At 41.3% G+C, this 17,552-nt stretch overlaps 1 long non-coding RNA gene across 1 annotated transcript; it reads right to left on the reverse strand.

The window, feature by feature from the left end:
- Positions 1–6,847: 6,847 nt before the first annotated feature.
- LOC119011460 lies at positions 6,848–7,532 on the reverse strand. The gene is made up of 3 exons (XR_005072200.1): positions 7,465–7,532; positions 7,238–7,329; positions 6,848–6,965 (listed from the first exon to the last, which is right to left on the reverse strand). It is a non-coding gene; the product is annotated as an uncharacterized LOC119011460 (long non-coding RNA).
- Positions 7,533–17,552: the final 10,020 nt, after the last annotated feature.

Raw genomic sequence — 17,552 nt, forward strand, 5'->3', positions numbered from 1 at the left:
TGGTGTAAAAGTGGTAAAAGGGAGGACACATGCACAGTACTTATGCAATAGACAAAGCTAATAAGTGACTTCACCAGTCAAATCAAAGGTGGGTTTATTGACAGTGTTTCGGTCACAGCAATGCTACTACCAAGACTTTATCACCTGTCAACTGTGTGTCAGGGAACACAAATACTGAATTTTGTTCAACGGTTAAACTGATTTATAATTACATGGTGGGTGGAATCTAATCTTGGTTTCTCAGGGTAAATATCAGACTAAATATCACAAACAAACATCCTTCCATCTGCTGCACTCCTAAAGGCTCATAGTGTTTACTGGAGCTGTGAGCACAATGTGCAGATCATCACCTCACTCTCCTCCTGGCCATAGCCTGATGAGAACAGTGTGTGGGTGTCTGTGTGTGTCACAGACTTTTTGTCATCTTCGGATTGTTTCAAGCTGAATGTGAACAATATGATTTGGGATGCCTGTAGGCCTGTACAGACTCAGGGAATGTGGAGTCTGTGTCCCATTAAGAAACTGTTATAATCTGATGATTGAAAGCTGGAATGAGGCTGTGAAAGCTGGGGGGATCAGCTGCACTACATTAGGACTTAAAGCCTGACAGATCTCGCTATTCTGGGTTTAAGAAATAGATTCCATGGTGTCCAACTAACCAGATTTTTTCCTCTTCACTCCATCTTCTTTGCATAACATCAAGGGGCTTGGTAAAATGAAAAGACAATCATCATTCCTTTATGCATTACTGTGAGGCATGTGCTGCTTGGTGCAGTGAATGTGAAGCAGAAGCAGAGTTGTGTGTGTATGTGTGTGTGTAGGACATAAAATACAGGCCTCATTCTTGAGCTGGATTCACAGGTTTTATGACTTGTTGTCTGATGGTGGTTTTCATCTGCCCATAAGTACATAAACATTTAGAGGGACCACTTCAAGTCAAACTGTATAAAAGTTTTTAGTAGTGACTTTAAAACTGCTTAATTGTGATTTATAGATAAACAACAGTCAACAATGAAAACATTCGAATTGCCAGATTGTAATAAAATTGGTTGGTATATCCCACTTCAGCATGATTAGCTAACCCCGTGAGTTGAGTCACGGTACATCATTATTGACTTATATTCATTAACTACAAACGTAACTGCCTATTTGGACATGAGATACTTGAGCCCTCATTAATTCACTTTATTTTTCAACATTGAACCATCATGATTAATTAGCAAAGGACGGCTTGACTGCGGGTCGGGAGGTAGACTTGGTTGTCTGCTAACCATAAGGTTGGTAGTTTGACCCTCTTGCCTACATGTCAAAATGTCCTTGCCCCAGATGCACAAGTCATGCTATTTTCTGCACGTCATATTTTGTGGTTTAAATATAAATTTATATCAAATATGCCCTTTTAGAAAGTGGTGTCAATGCTGAACTGAATGTAGACTTTAGGCTGAGTTTACTGTCAAGCTTTTGGTAAACCCTGTACATTTGCTTTCCTTAGAAATTAAGATGTCTCTGTAACTAGGTGTATATGATGTCGATATATGTATGTGTATATGATGAGAAGGTCCTTTTTATCTGCCCTCTCATTTGTGTTAGCATGTTTGATATGTTTTACATTCACATGCCCAACAACATGCAACACCAAATGGCGTACCACGGTCTGGGCACGGACCAAGTGACAGATGTATCCGGACCCGTGACCGATTTCTGATGAGTGAAAAAATGCAGTAACCTTCACAAAGCATTGTTTTTTTTTTTTTCTCCCGATGGTCGCAGCTAATCCAGTTTATACAGTGCAGGGGTGAGAAAAACCTGTGACTGGGGGCAGTTGGGGTGGTGGGATGAGTCATATGCTTGATTTGCCCTTTGAAGTTTGCCTCTGTGACCAAAGAGTCAAGAGTGAATTGTTTTTAAAATTAGGTCATGTAAGTTAACGTACGTAAATGTCGCAACTTATGGCAATTATGTTACGCGAGTTACGAAAGTGAATCAAGTTGTTTTAACCCAAAATAAGATCTTTTCCTTAACCTAACAAAGCAGACACTTTATTAACAGTTCAAAAGTCAGAATGTGTCACTGAATGTGAACTGTTTGTCAGCAAGCTTTATTCTGAAAGTGAAGCAACTGACCAAGCTGCCATATTTGATGAATTGGGCACAAGAACATGCTGAACCATGTAGTCTGCGTACTGCACACACTGGACTGTATCCTCTGGTCCCTGACAGTTTGGTATGAAGACACGTCCCATCAGCATTTTAACCCTAGTGGATCAATTTTATTTCAACTGCGAGACATCTCTGGGTTAACTTTCGCTGAACTGAGAGCCCAGATGCGATTCCTTCACTGTCACCATCTAGAGTCAAATATTAAGTCTGAACGTCTTTTTAGAAGACGCTGATTAAGTCTCTGAACCTCCGCCTGGAGTTTATTAATCACCAGGCCTAAGTGTTGTATGATTCGCTCAGCCATTAGGAACCTGCCGAGGATTTGTCACAGAGCCTGAAAGCATCTCACTCCTCCCCTCCTCCTCTCCAGCCAGCACCGTTTCAAACACTTCATTACTGATGAGTTGCGAGGCAATGGATTTTCAAACATTTCACTGACTCCATCTCTTGGCAAGGCGCTTTTGTCTGGTCCCTCCAGCAGGTTGGAAGCAGATGGGAGGAGTGACGGGGGAAAATGTCTGTCAATATCTAAACTCTCTCAAACACTTGCCTCATAATCTGTCAAAGTGCCTGTGATCCTGATTTTGTAAAGGGCCCAACAGCGCAGCTGCAGATTTTAATAAACACTTTTTTTCTCATATATAATAATTCTTGAAGGAGAACTGTGAGCTGCGAACAGTGTTACTGAGTCTGTATATCAGACATCTGCTCTTATATTTATTTACAGAGCTGTATTCTTCCTGTGTTCATTATTTTGTCCTACACTCACATTCTTCACTAGGACAGATACAACACCAGTAAAATATATGCAGAGTTACAACCTTGTGTTTTCCTCACAGCCCATTCTTTATAACCATAAACTTCTTTTAACATATTTTTTGCACATTTTTTTGTATTAATATATTATCTATTTCATTGCAATGCAACACTATAACAATTCACTGTCTTCGTATGTGAAAACTTATAAAGCATTATATTTTTATATTATTATTATTATTATATATCTATTCTATTTTTCTTAAGTTCCGGTTTTAAATATCCAATCTTATTTTACTCTTTTAAACCCAATCTGCAAAACAAATGTTAGCCAAGGAAGTTTTTTGCAAAACCACAGGTTAAAATTGAACGTTTCTTTGTGTTGCAACTCAAAAGCACACAAAAACCACCTGGTTAGGGTTGGGAAATAGTCATTGATTGGCTTAAAATATCTGTTTGGTTCACCATGATCACAGATGTCGATGGTCTGACTAACCGGTTTTGGTCTCCACGAAAAATGGCTGAAGAAGTCCCCAGGAAATATCCAGTGGTGTGAGTCTTCCATCTCTAATGAGAGCATGATATGCCACGTTTGGTATGAGTGCTAACCTTGGATGTATCTGTGGTGTGCAGAAATGTTAACTGCCAACATTATGTCCTGTGGTTATTGTCTTGTAACCATTTTTTATACCCTTGTGTATGTCTCCGTCTCCTGCGCAGTAATGCAAATTAGCTTATAGCCAGTTCTGGTACAGATGAGAAGCTGTGCACTGTTCCTGTCAAATAAACAAATACATAAAATAAAAACATTCAGATTAATGCTATTACAGCTCCGTTAACCCACATCATTATCACTGTCGGGCAGAAATATCCCCCTCACATTTGTCTCTCTTTACACTATTAACAGAAGGCTCCTTTAGATGAATGCAGGCATGTTTTCATCAGGTTTTATGGAAAAATAGTGTTATTATTTTCATGTGGCATTACATCATCATCCGTCAATTCTTTTGCTCTTTAATTTATGGGGCCGATCTGATACCGTGCGGATGAAGACGTAACTGTTGATGCTTTGACTGTTTGCGTGCAGTTGGTTGCAGGGAAGCAGGGAAAAGAAAACACGTTCTGTGACACGCATGCAAGTGGATTAAGCCAAGTAATTAATCACTTATAAACATTTGGTTTCCATTTCATAAGTGTGTATCAGGTTTATGTAAAGGACAAATGAGTCCCCAACATTTGTGAACTCCGAGCTCCGCCAGTCTCCTGCATGCATGCTGTAATCAAGAACATAATTCAACACTGGCTCCAAAACAGTGTGTCTGAGTCTGTATGTCAAACATTTTCCTTCATATTTATTTACAGAGCTGTATTCTTATCTGTGTTTATTACGCTCTCACACGCTCACATTACTATTTGTGTGCACTTCGCTCTCAGAAGATTTCCAGTTTCATCCAGAATCTCTGAAATGCAGATGACACACGCGCAATTATGTGGATTACAGTAAAGTGAAATTGAAGCTTCCTCAATGCAACAAGATTATTTGATAATAGCATGAGCTGAAGAAGCCATTTTCCCAGTTTTTTGTCACATTAGACGCTGATGAACCATCTGGTAAAAGTTAGAGGAAAATCAGGTTCGTAAAGGATGAAAACTGCAACTTCTATCGCAACTTATGAGCCACATTAACGTCAAAGTTCTAGATTTATACTTATTCCTAAAAGGTTCTAAGAGCAGGTTCTGAGATCTATAAATCTCAAATAAACTTGACAGCGTCTGCCTCACAATATCCTTGTTTGAAATGCCAGCACAAATTAAGGTTTATTCAGAAATAGTCATGGACAAAAGAGAAAATCAAACTTTTGGGAGGACGAGATGGCAGAAGTGATTGAAACAAGGCAACATGCATCATTTGGTCAACTGAATAGCGAAACACACAGCTTGGTAGTGTGTGCCTGCTGCACTTTGTTTATAAGGCTCATGCAAAGTTCACCAAAAACACAACCAAACTGTAAAACCTCCACATAACCAGCAGGAAAATCACAAAGCTGGATTCAATCCAAGAAATATTAAACAGAGAGCCTCCTTGATCATTTACGAAGCTGTATACATCCTGATCACAGCCCCGTATGGACTTTTGCAAAAGGCATCTCTGTCTTGTGGCCAGCAGGCCTCTGCAAACACACCCTGACTGCTGCAGGGTTCTGACATACTGACCAAAGGTTGGACAGGCATTCAACCTGTCATCATGCTGTATTTCAGGGGTGCTTGACGTCCACATATGTGGCGGTGTTACATCAAAGAAGAGGTGGGTGAAATGATAAATCCAGAGCAAAAGGCATGTAAAGGTCTCGGTCCATCGAGGCCAAAGACCACATGAGAGGTTCATATTTGAAATGCATAATAAAAACTGATTCTAATAAAACTTTTTCTCCCAACAATAGCGTTGGTAATATGAGATACGATGTGAACAGAAGTCCGTACAGTAGGTGGAGCTGGCGGGAGATCCAAAACATGATCATTGTATAAACCCACAAAACAAATGCAATGAAGATATTTGCATATTCATTTACACAACATAGCTCCAGGTTGCTGTGCTTTCCATGCTTTTGTTTATATTAATTTTTCAAAGGTCAGAGTTTAAAGGACAGTCCTGCATGTTTGCAGGTGGTGAGGTTTGGGTCTCGGGGGGCCACATCAGATCCTGGGTGACAGAGCAATCTGTGTGAGCTCAAAGGCAAACTCTCAGCATTCCTCTCTCTGGAGCAGACCACCCAAAAAGACCCTCAATGCCCCCCCCCTGCTCATTCCCAGCTCACCCATCCCTCCCCTCCGTCTCGAGTTACAGGGCATCGCTGGTCTCCAAAAGAAAATGTCACAAAAAAGGAACTTGAACTTCAAAAGGCGACTAATCTGAAGTAGCCTGAGTTAATCGTGTGTATCTGTTCCACAGCTCCGAGGCCTCTGACCCGCAGGAGTCTCGCTCTGCCGGCTGCTACACCAAGCACCAAACACCGAGTGCTGACCCAGAGATTGGTAAAATTGCCACTACTCTGTGTTTGGTGGAAGAACTTCTCTGGCAAATTCAGTTGACAAAGCAGCTTGGATAGATTGACTGTCATTTGTTTGGTTGAGGAGGCTGATGTTCCTTCCAAAAAGTCTGATTTTATGAGACTGCAGAAGTGAATGTCAGAGTTTTTTAGTATTTTAATCCAGATGGACAATGCTTTTTGCTAAACATTAGTCGTCAAGTAGGAAAATAAAGTCCTATTTTTTTTTTGTTGGATATGAAGTAACGTCCTTGAAATATGCCATAAATTAAGCTTGATGTCTTTAAAAACTGCAGCTCTGTCTGTTGAACACAAATCAAAGTTATTTTCCTGTTCCAACTTGAAGCTGCACCAGCGAACAGTCAGACGAAGGGCCACTTATATTGAGTTTTGTCTCCAGATTCGGCAGGCAGTTATTTTCATATTAAAAGCTCTATAAACAACTAGACAACTGCTAATAGTCACCATCACAACTTTTACAGTTGATACAAAAATTCAGTGACTACTGCTTTCAGTTTGCGCCTACAGAGATTAAACTGTAAAGACAAAATTTCAGGTTTCAACCCCACACACAAACTTTGAGAACAAGTTCAGGCCTGACACACTTTAATCTGTAAAGCCTTTATCTTGGCAAAGAAACCAGACACAAACGTTTGAATAAAGAGGCTACGGAGAATCTTTTCAGCTGCCAAATATTCCAGATCTGATGACATAATGAGACGCTACTTGCTCAAACTTGACCAAAACACACAGAAATAACTAAGAGGACAACATTTGCTGCCTTTACGACTTTTTTTTTTTAGATAGATATACAAGGAAAGTTGCGTCTTCTACTCAGATGACAAAACAATTCCAACACAAGTCCAGAGTCTTTCCCCAGAGGATTAAATGCAGACCTCATGATAGGATTTTTAAGCCAGCACCTATTCGGAGGTCTGTAAGTGCCATGCTGTTGAACTTGCTTGAGAACAGATCCATATCTGTGACACTGAGCAGCTTTTATCTGCAGATGAAGACCATGCGAGAGAGTTGAGAGCTGCAGTAAAAGCTAGTGAGTAGCCTGAGAGTTGGAGTGTTTAATGGGGGGGGTAAAGGAGAAATCCTATTGATACACTACAAATCTTTCTCACATAAAAGCAGTCTCACATAAACATCCATTTAGTAGCTGTGCTGGAGCTTTCAAAGATCTACAGTCCCGTATCAAAGGACTGAAGTAAACATCTGACGTAAAACGAAGAGAAAATCATGACTGACAGCTCAGTAAGTGCTTCTCACCTTGGGGCGACATTGTTTTGTCTGGCAGTGTACTGTGGACACATCCTCCCTGTCTCATCATATTGCTCCTCTGTGATGCTTTTGTCTTTCATCTTTGCAAAACAGCCATATGAGCACAACATTTAAATAGTTTCTTTGCTCAGAATCAGACAGAAGCTGCATCTTCAAAGAAGGTAGTTGGGAGCTTTCAGCAACTGAACAGGGGGGAAGTAGAAGACAGAATTTACCTTGATGCAATGCGAGCGCACAGGACGTGTTGCGTTTCAAGCTCCACTGGTGTGACTTGATTGGGAAAGCACCTGTGGCCCACAGCTGAGTGTAGCGACCTTGTGCAAACTGCATTCTGGGAAATGTAGGATGCTTACAATCTAAGATGGACAGAATCAGAGCGGGTTTGTGGAAAGTGTCTGAAATAGAGCAGCTCAGCAGAGAAAGACTTTGAAAATGCATTGAACATCAGAGATGTTTTTTGTTAAGAAGTTAAAAGTGGAGGTTCAACCAGATCTCCATTTGTCATGTAAAATGTATAATGCGGGGGTTTTACAAGTTTGTTGTAGCTGTTTGCCTTTAAGATAATTTTTTTTACAAATGTCAGCATGGTGTCATATTATTTTATGTGTTCAGATGTTATTTTACCCCCAAAGTATACAGTGATACAGTGAAAGTAATAATAGTTAATAATAACTGTATTTCTTACCCTGGTGATCGTTTATTATTATTGGCATACATTCATCAGGGGACAGTTCATGAGTATATATTAAACTGATGTTTTGTGGCCACACATTGTCCAAACCCAAGATATTAAGCTTTTATTCTTGTGGGGATCTCAAAATTTCCAAAGATACCAAATACGTCAGATAAAATTATAGGATATGAAGCATAAGTTGATGCACAAGACATCTGGTGCAGCCACAGAGACACTTTGATTAAGTGTTGGACCGAGGAGACTTTACAGCGTGGACTTTGTCTTTTACTTTAAAGAAGGCCTACTTGAGGAGACATTTGAACCGCATCATATGTTACTAACAATTTGGAAACATCCATGTGGAGCTACACTGGATGTGTCTCCCAAGTACTACTAGTAAAGATGCTCTCAGATTTGTTTTCAACCCAATCGCTCAATAAATCTTTTGGCGTGATACGTTTCCTACAAACCACAGACAGGTTGAATCTCTACACCTGCACTTTTATATTTTGACAGCATTGTGGTTCAGGTCTGGTGAGGTAAAGGTATGCATAACACTTGGTTAGCGTTATTAAAACACAACGGTTTGGTTTGAGTACCTGATTTTGTTCCCAGCAAAACAGATGCAAAATTTATAGACATCTCACCAAAACATGCACGCTTTTGTTGCAAGAAAAAAATCCTTGAAAATGTCACCACGTCTTGTTATAAAAAACAGACAGAAAATGGCTTTGTCGTCAGAAAATCATCTCGCTGAGACGTACCCACTTGTGTTTCTGGAAAAATGTTTTGCTTAAAAATAGAAACTTTTGTCGCCTATATATGTCATTTGAATTTTATCCCATGAAGTGTTTATATACAGATGATGTGTAGACATCAGGGCTGGGCTGGGCTGTTGTTTACATGTCTACATTTCAGTTCTTCTTCTTCTTCTTCTTCTTCTTCTTCTTTCCTTTTGAAGTTAGAAGCCTTGGAAAAAGGTGTATGGGTCTTCTTTTTTTTTACGTCACCAGACGTTCGTCAGCTCGGCTCTGGATCGATCTGTGTGCGATCATACGATATGGCATACAGGAGCCAGACGTCATCAGCATTGGTAATGACAACATTAGATTTTCTCTGTGTTCGGGAGTAATGACAGACCCCTGACCGAACTGTCTGCATTCCTCGCTGTGGGACAGAGGCAGAGAAAACACCACCTATCACATTTCATCCGCAGCACCACCTTTGCCAAGCAGATAGCAACTCCAGTAACATGTGGCCTGCTCTTGAAGACTACCCGAAACCACATGTGCGTGAATCCCCCTTCCCCTCCCCTTACACACACACACACACGCGCGCGCACACACACACACACACACACACACACACACACACACACACACACACACACACACACACACACACACACACACACACACACACACACACACACACACACACACACACACAAAGAGGGAACCTGCTGTCGTCGGAGTGGGGTGATTAGGGGGAGGCCAAATCAAAGGAACAAATCTTGAAAATTAAAGGACTTGCAGCCCGGCCATCTTTTCCTCTCTCAGGCAGGAATGCTTCTCATTAGACGGCTGCCTCGATGTGAACCAGCAACCCGCAGATGCAGATTGGAGTGGGCGTTTGCTTTTTCGAACCCTCTCCAGGAAAAAAAAAGGCCTCAATCCCTTAATGTTTCCAGTGTGTCTGAACAGGTTTAGATCTGAATGTAACAGGATGTGTCAGAGGATTTAAATCAGACCGGTCATTGTTGTACAGTGAAGACCAGTTACAGATGTATTAAACACATCGATCAAAGGGTTTGTTCACCTAGAAACACTGAAAATCCTATATTCTCATTTTTGGTTTGGGTTCGGTTTTGGTTTAACTTGCCAGCGATTCGAGAGATTCTGAAATCATTTAATATTTCAGTGAGAAAGATGTCAAAATAAGACAATAATGTGTCTTTTCAGGAGCCATGTGTAAGTTCAGGCCCCAAGCACTGAGCAATATTGAGTTGTCACAGACAAAAGTTGATAAATTAGAAATGAAGTTGATGAAATCTTTCCTTGTCAGTCCAAAACAGTAATCCAAACTCCTACTGGATCAACAGCAGCCTGCATCAACATTCTCAAAATGTCATTTAGGGCAGTTTTCACAATGTAGCTGTTCCTTCAATTCACGGCTACAAATCAAAGAACAGGAAAAAACACAGAGCATTTCCAGTACCGCATAAAACAACAGAGCGCTGCAGATGGATGATACAACTTGATGACATGTCTCTGCTTGCTTTTTCTCGTCCCCGCACATTCATCACACAGATCGCGACCAAGATTTAATAAGACCCATCTCGTACCGCTTGATGTGCAGTGAACCTGCAATAAATGTTGTTGCAGTTTCATAGGGGCTACTTCTTTGTAAGATAGTAGTCTTTCCCACATCCAAACAAGATGACAATCTCAAAAAGCCTCAACAGATAAAACCAAAAGCATCTGCATGGCCAGACATGACCGGGGGCGGGATGTTAAAGCTGCTACAAGGAACTTTCATTTTGTTGATTCTGGCGGTCCCTGTGGTCAAAAGCAGTATGAGCAACACAACCTCTGTCACAAAGACATTTGTTTTGAAAGCAAGCCTGAAGGAAAAATGTATGGAAGCCCATAAAGGCCAGGGTTTAAAATTACTTTTTAAATGTCATTATCTCAAGACAACATAATAATTAATTATGATAAAAGCTGCCGTAGGACATCTTTTGTTCATAAAATAAGTGTTAAATAGCTTGGTATACAAAGAGTAATCACTGTTGTAGATTGTTTGGTCAGTAACCTGTGTCTCATTTTACACACTTTTATGGTATCCCTGGCCAAATTTTTCCAATCAGGACAGAGAACTCAATAAAGAGGCGGTCCTGTCTGATCCCGATCCTCCTGTTTGCTGCTTTGTCTTGTGATTACCACTGTGTAAAACCATAGTTTTTGTGAAAACAAATTAATCTCATTATCTGTAGATAACGAGATAAATCAACCTGTTATTAAGAGAAAATGTACTCTTCTTGAGTATTTATTTTTTTACTTTTACTCCCTACACTCTGGCACAAATATGCTTTCCACTCCTCACATATTTTAACAGGCTTGTTACTTCAGTTCAGCGCATTTCTATTTATGCTTGTCATTTTGCATCGTTACACGTCACCTTCCCAACGTCACAACTGTTCCTGTAGGCGCACAGTTTCACATGTCCAGTAAACAGCTATTGACTTTTTAATATGTTCATGGAAGAAACTGTCAGAATACAGCTCCTGGGCTGTAATGGATTAGAGTAGGCTGCTAAAAGAACTAATAAAATAACAATGACTAACACAGTGAATCATTAACCTGTTCACTCTGGTTACACTGGCGAGCCTTTTCCTTGCGACAGGAACAAATTTGTCAGTGTCAAAGGATAAAAGATAACGCACATTCATCTCAGGAGAGGCAGTTTCCTTCACTTTACCTTGGGAAAAAAAACCAATAGTCTAATAGTCTAATAGAAGTGAAGGTGGGGAGAGTCATAAAGAGGCTGTCAATAAATCACACCCGTACCCCGTCCTCTTCATCCCTCCCTGCGTCCATGACATGATGAATAGGAAACACTTGAGATCACGTGTTTACGTTTAAAGTGCCTGAGATATAAGATCCGTTGCCCAACACCTATACACATGTTTAACTTGTGTGAGCGAGCGTGTGTCTTTGTGTGTGCAAGGCAGCGGTGACGGGTGAGCAGGAAGTGTAATCCGCTCGCCTCCAGTTCTGAGCCCTTGACTCGCATCAACTTTATCGAGCTGGTGAATTATTCACCGCGGGGAGATATTTAATCATCCCAGTTTATTTAACCTTTCAGGAGGCCCGGCAGCCCACAGGGCCATGTCATAGGTGTGTGTACTCTACAGGGAAAGGCATGCGCTAAGTGAGTGTGTGTATAGAATTAGAGTCGGCGACGTATCCTGTTTACATTCACACGCTCCTCTCCCATAAGTTGCTGCTAGCTTGTAGTTGTGTATAAGTCAAGCTTACGTCCATTTGTTTTTCTTTTGTTGCTTGTAGAGAAAAAAGTTCATTCAAAAATGACAATGATGTCATAATCTACTCACCCCTCTGTCCATGGAAAGTCAGGTGAAGTCAAAAAAATTATGCTAACATGCTAACACTTTTAGCATATAACAAAGGTGAAGATTTCTGCCTAAAAAAGGGTGTAAACTAACTTGTTTCCAAATAAATTTGGGATGTTGGGGCTTTTTGAGACTTGAATCGTGCTGGACAAACTGTATGAGGACATTTTGTGTAGTCCCCAACTACTCGAATTGTTTTGGAAAATGCTTGCTTTTGCTGTGAATCTCCACAAATGTTTTGTGGACTACAAAGCTTCATCTGAGTTTTAATCGACATTGATGGTAAGCAGATGATGAATCGATTTTAATTTGTTGATTGAGCCTTCCCTGTGAGCAGCGTTATCTGTAGCTCGAGTGTCTCGCAGATGTGCAGAGAAATAGGTCACCACTCATGAGCACATGGCACTCCATTTTAGCATCTCGTAGTGGTAACGTCATCGCCGCTCCACCTGTTCTCTACACAGCGCGTCCATTTTGTGCCGAAACAGCAACTGTTGGGCCGGAGGGGGTTTAAATCCCTCTGAAAGCGGCCTGCCGACCTTCTCCCTACGAGGTGTTTATAGCAGCAGGTCAGATTTTAGGCACTTGAGCTATGTGATCCCCCCCCTCGCACCGATCCCACTCTCAAAAGTCCCGTCATTCCTCTCGCCGGAGTGCCTACCATTGCTAAGCTGAGGATTGAAATCTTAGATTGTGGGAATACGGCAGAGAAATTTCCACCTTTCATCCCCGTTTGAGTCTTTAAGTGTAAGGAGCTCAAAGGGACTTCTGGTCTGATGGTGATAAACGTGGCTTCAGATGATTTCCCAGGGAGTATGTGCACGTAACAACTGCAAACTGCTCGTATCTTTCCACCGCTCTCTTTGTTCTATTTCAATCAGTCGGTGGGCCGGCAGCCACTATCTGGAAAATTAGGAGACTTCCTTTGAAAAAATCAGTCGCAACATCGAATAACCACTTAACCACCTCTGCTGAACTCCCACGTTACATGATGTCGGGTGGTTGCTGCCAGATAATGAGTTCAAAACCTTTGGCTGCGTTGCTGTTGACCACTTGTGATGGTTGTGAGACAAGGCCTCCACTGTTCATGGAGCAGCTCTCTGTGGACGAGGACAGACCGAGGACGCTTCAGCTGCTGATAACGCCGGCTCTGGACTGATTCGAGTCATGTGTGACGGGATGAAAGCAGATGCATTGAGGTTGAAGTTCAAAGTGGTAATCTCCAGATTCCTGTTGCTTTGATTTTGGCGACATCTGTGGCGCTGAGCGGTCATTGCTGTGGTGTTTTCTTTTGTTTTTTTTCACCACACTTCTCAGCAGTCACATGTCAAACAGAGACACATTTCCCAAGAAGATAAAATAGCTTTTATGTTGACAGGAATGTGTGTTGATGTTTAAAAGGTCTTACATCTCTTGGTTTGCGACAGGCAACCAGGTGTATTGTGGGCAACAGAGTATTAAATGGATCAAATGACCATGCATAATGTGCATGTATATAAAGTTGTTACTCGTATTTATTATAATAATGATAACAATGATAACAATGCAACACTGTATCAGTGAAGCGCCTTTAAAAACAGAGTTTGCAAAGTGCTTTGACAAACAAGCAAGAACAGGAAACTCAGAAGACAATATTAAAAAAACACTCTACAGTCAGACAACAAAAACACAGTATAAGTCATTACAAGTAAAAGGAATAAAAGCCATAAAACAGCCAATATCACAAAAAAGACAGAGGAAAAGTGATGACAAAACAATATAATAAAATTATAGATACTTTGTTTTTTTTTTTTTTTTAATCAAAGTTCAATCAATAGTAATCACCTGGCTCTCCAGTTACCATGAGCTCTGGGCCCTTTAGCCTTACTTGGTTTGGTGAGATCAGGAGCTAATGCTTGCTAATGCTTGCTAATGCTAGCAACCTTTAGATAAGTACTGCTGTGTAATGTCAACTGAATAATTTTATTACACCCTCATAATCATGCTACTGATTTATAAGGCTGTGGCCGCTGATCACAGAAAGTGATAAATGTGGACCTGATGAAGATAAAGAGGATTTAAGTTGTTATGTTACATGCTCATGTGATATCTTAAAAAAAAAAAAAAAACAGACATATGCATGTAATGCACATGTTTTCATATCAGATTCCAAAGGAGTGTGCCTCTAGTGATAGGTCAATATTTGCATGGACTCCCTCTGACCTTGTGTGCTGCCCGGCCCAGTGAGGGTCCTGTGGTCTGAGTGTCTGGCAGAAGAAAACAGAGGCCCCCTCTCATGAACACCAGACCCCAACACGGCTGGCCGACATCAAAGTTCGCCTCCACGCTCAGACGCAGGCGAGACAAGGAGAGGCCAAGTGGACAGAAATCCAAGCGATACCTTTTATCATTTATTTTCCCTCAGCGGGGACATCCTCAGATTAAACACCAAAATAAAAAAGCCCTCCTGGAGACGCAGACTGAAGAAACAACCACTGATAATTGATACGCGAGCACCTGCTGCGGAAAGAGGACAGCGAGGTCCTCGACTTCACATACAGCTATTGTTCTCCATTTCCCAACCACAGAGGATTCACTTGAGAGTCAGCTGAATGAGATGTTTGCTTCACCTCCATCTCTGCTTTGACAGGCCTTTATGACAATACCGTTCAGGTCGACGTACCCTTCTTAAACACACATGTTGAATCTTAAGTAAGATGTTGACTCTCTTTTGCACTCTTCCCCTCTCTGAGAAAAAACCACAGAGTAAGTCGTGATGGTGAAGTCGTGATCTGGGAGGTGGGAGAAGACAAGAAAGTGGGCTGTTTTTTTTTTTTGTTTTTTTTTAAATCTGACTTACGTCTGGAGACGATTAGGAAGATCTGACTCTTCCAAGAAGCTTAAAAGTGAAATGCAATTTGTATCATTTCTTGTGTCATGCGAGTAAATCAAGGCTGTCTGCACAGAGCACAAGAGTCTGTTGAAACTGACTGCAGTGTGAGGTCGAAGGGGCAATCACTCACGGCCTACAACTGCTCAGAGTCACCGTGTTTATGTGTCGGGTTAAACTCTGTACTGGGGATTCATCCCTGATTCTCTCCAAGTTTCAGTTGAAATACTTTTGACAGCTCTGGCTTATTTGAAAGAAAACTCTCGGAACCAAGGCTGATTAACGATGTGGTACCTTTGTTTCTCGGATGTGTGCCACCTGCTTCGAATAGGTCTGTTCAAACATGGAAGTGGACGCATATAAGTATAATTGCAGGAGTAGGTCAGAGTAGCCCCTAACTGCTGGTAACTGTAGCTGCAGTTAGCTGTAACTCAGTTAATCATGCAGGTAGTGGTTGTATTAGCGCACTAACACCAGGGAATCATTCAGATCAGACTATCGCTCCACCAAGAGGAACTAGTTGGTGAGCATACTGACTTCAACATATATATCTCTGCAACACAACTCTGCAATGACCCTGAATAGATATGTATAATTTTGAGCTTATCCGTGAGGTGTTTTTAATTTAAAAAAAAAAAAAGTTTTGTAATCTCCTGAATGCGTTTGTCTGAGTAACACATTCCAGATTGGGGCAGATTACAGGTAACATTTTTTATAATCAGATTAGAGCTGCTTTTTCCTTTTTATGCCCTCAGAGACTCCCCAGATGTGGTCTCCAGACAAACGCTGCCTGTAGATCGTCAGTGTGATCGCAGAGGGAATTTCATTAGAGTGGGACCTCCATGACGGAGACTGATAACGGGGGGGGGGGGGGGGGGGGGGGCAGAGAACAGCGCGCGCTGTGTTTGACTAAAGACAGCCCTCAGTTGTTATCGGTGCTGGGTGATGAGGAGGAGGAGGAGAGGAGGGGAGGAGATAGAGATGGAAGGGAGCAGGGGAGGTCAAATGAAAAAAAAAAGAAGAAGAGAGAAGGAGAAGAGGTGAGGAGAACAGAGTGTGGGGAGAGGCAGGAGGAGTGGAAAAGATGAGGGAAAGTGGAAGGGGAGAGGGAGATAAAGGAGAGGAGAGGAAAAAACAGGAAAGGGAGAAAAGGAAAGGAAGGGAAGGAGATGAGAGGAAGAAAGGAAAATATGAGGAAAAGGAAGGCCCGGAGAGGAGAGGGAAGCAAAGGAAAGGAAGAAAAGAAAGAAAGAAAGAAAGAGAATGGAGAAGAGAAGAAATGGGAAAAATTGAAAGGAAAGGAAAGGAAAGGAAAGGAAAGGAAAGGAAAGGAAAGGAAAGGAAAGAAAGGAAAGGAAAGGAAAAAACAGAGGAAAGGAAAGGATACTAAAGGAGATGAAATGACAGAAAATGAGAGTAGAGAAGGAACAAAAGAAAACGATAAGGAAAAGGAAAGGGGAGAGAAAACAGGGCAGGGGAAAGGAAATGACAAAGGAGGATGGTGGATAAAGGAGAGGATAGGAATGAAAATAGGAGAGACGCGTAGGACATGTGCGACTTACTGTATCTCGAGCGTGCCAGATAATACTCTGGCTAAAATGATTTAATTAAACAATTGCCGTTTACTTCAACAACTTATATTGTAACATAGTTCTCAGTAGCAGCGTCGTATCGTACACAGTTGCCATCTCGTTACGCTCTGACCTCTGTACAAACAGCGTGTTAACTATGACCTGTCTCATTCAACAGCGCCCCCTTGTGGTATAAAAAGCAACAGTATATCTGTAACAACACAACAAACGTGTTTAGTGTTACTGTGAAAGCAAGCGAATGTGGTCTGTGTGAGAATGTCATGGAAAATTAAAGGTATTTTAGTGAATTTTGGTTTTCTGTCACAACTTTCATATGAATATGATACTATATGCACCTGCATCCATTGTTAATCGTTTGTCCTGATTGCCAGTTGTCACTGCTGCAACATTATTTCATAAATTAATCATAACCAAACTACTATTACCTTGACAACTCCTCCATCATTATGGTTAGCATAATAGCTATTAAAACCTATCGTGGATCATCAAAATACCTATTACATACCTATTACCTCTTACCATTACAAAATGACAATAAGACACTTTGTTAACTTTTATCAATTAATTAATCAATTACAATTCTGAGATGGTCTCGATCCATGATAATAAGCATGCATTTAACCGACTGAACTGTTTAATTAAGTCAAAATGTCAAAATTAATATATCGCATGTGCGAGATGCTAAGTCGCGATCGCGAGACACAGTCGCGCGTGCCAGATAGTAACTGGCGCGTGAGAGAGATAATAAGTGGCTCTCGCGAGATTAAAAAAACCCATCCTTGTCACCTCCAGGGCTCCGTAGAAAAGGTACCACAAGGTAAGTTTAGAAAAGGGAGAGAAGAGTTTGGAGTAGAAGAAAATGTGAACCGAGGAGAGCAAAGGAAATTAAAGAAACAGCGGAGGGCTGGAGGAGGGGAGGGCGGAGAAAACAGACGAGAGGGGAAAAGGGGGGTGAGATGATGAGGAGGGAACTAAGAGAGGACGAGGATGTAGTAGAAACGGAGCAGGTGGGAGAGGTGCGGAGATAAGAGGAG

This window comes from Acanthopagrus latus, chromosome 21, assembly GCF_904848185.1.
Source record: "Acanthopagrus latus isolate v.2019 chromosome 21, fAcaLat1.1, whole genome shotgun sequence".
NCBI classification, from domain to species: Eukaryota; Metazoa; Chordata; class Actinopteri; order Spariformes; family Sparidae; genus Acanthopagrus; species Acanthopagrus latus.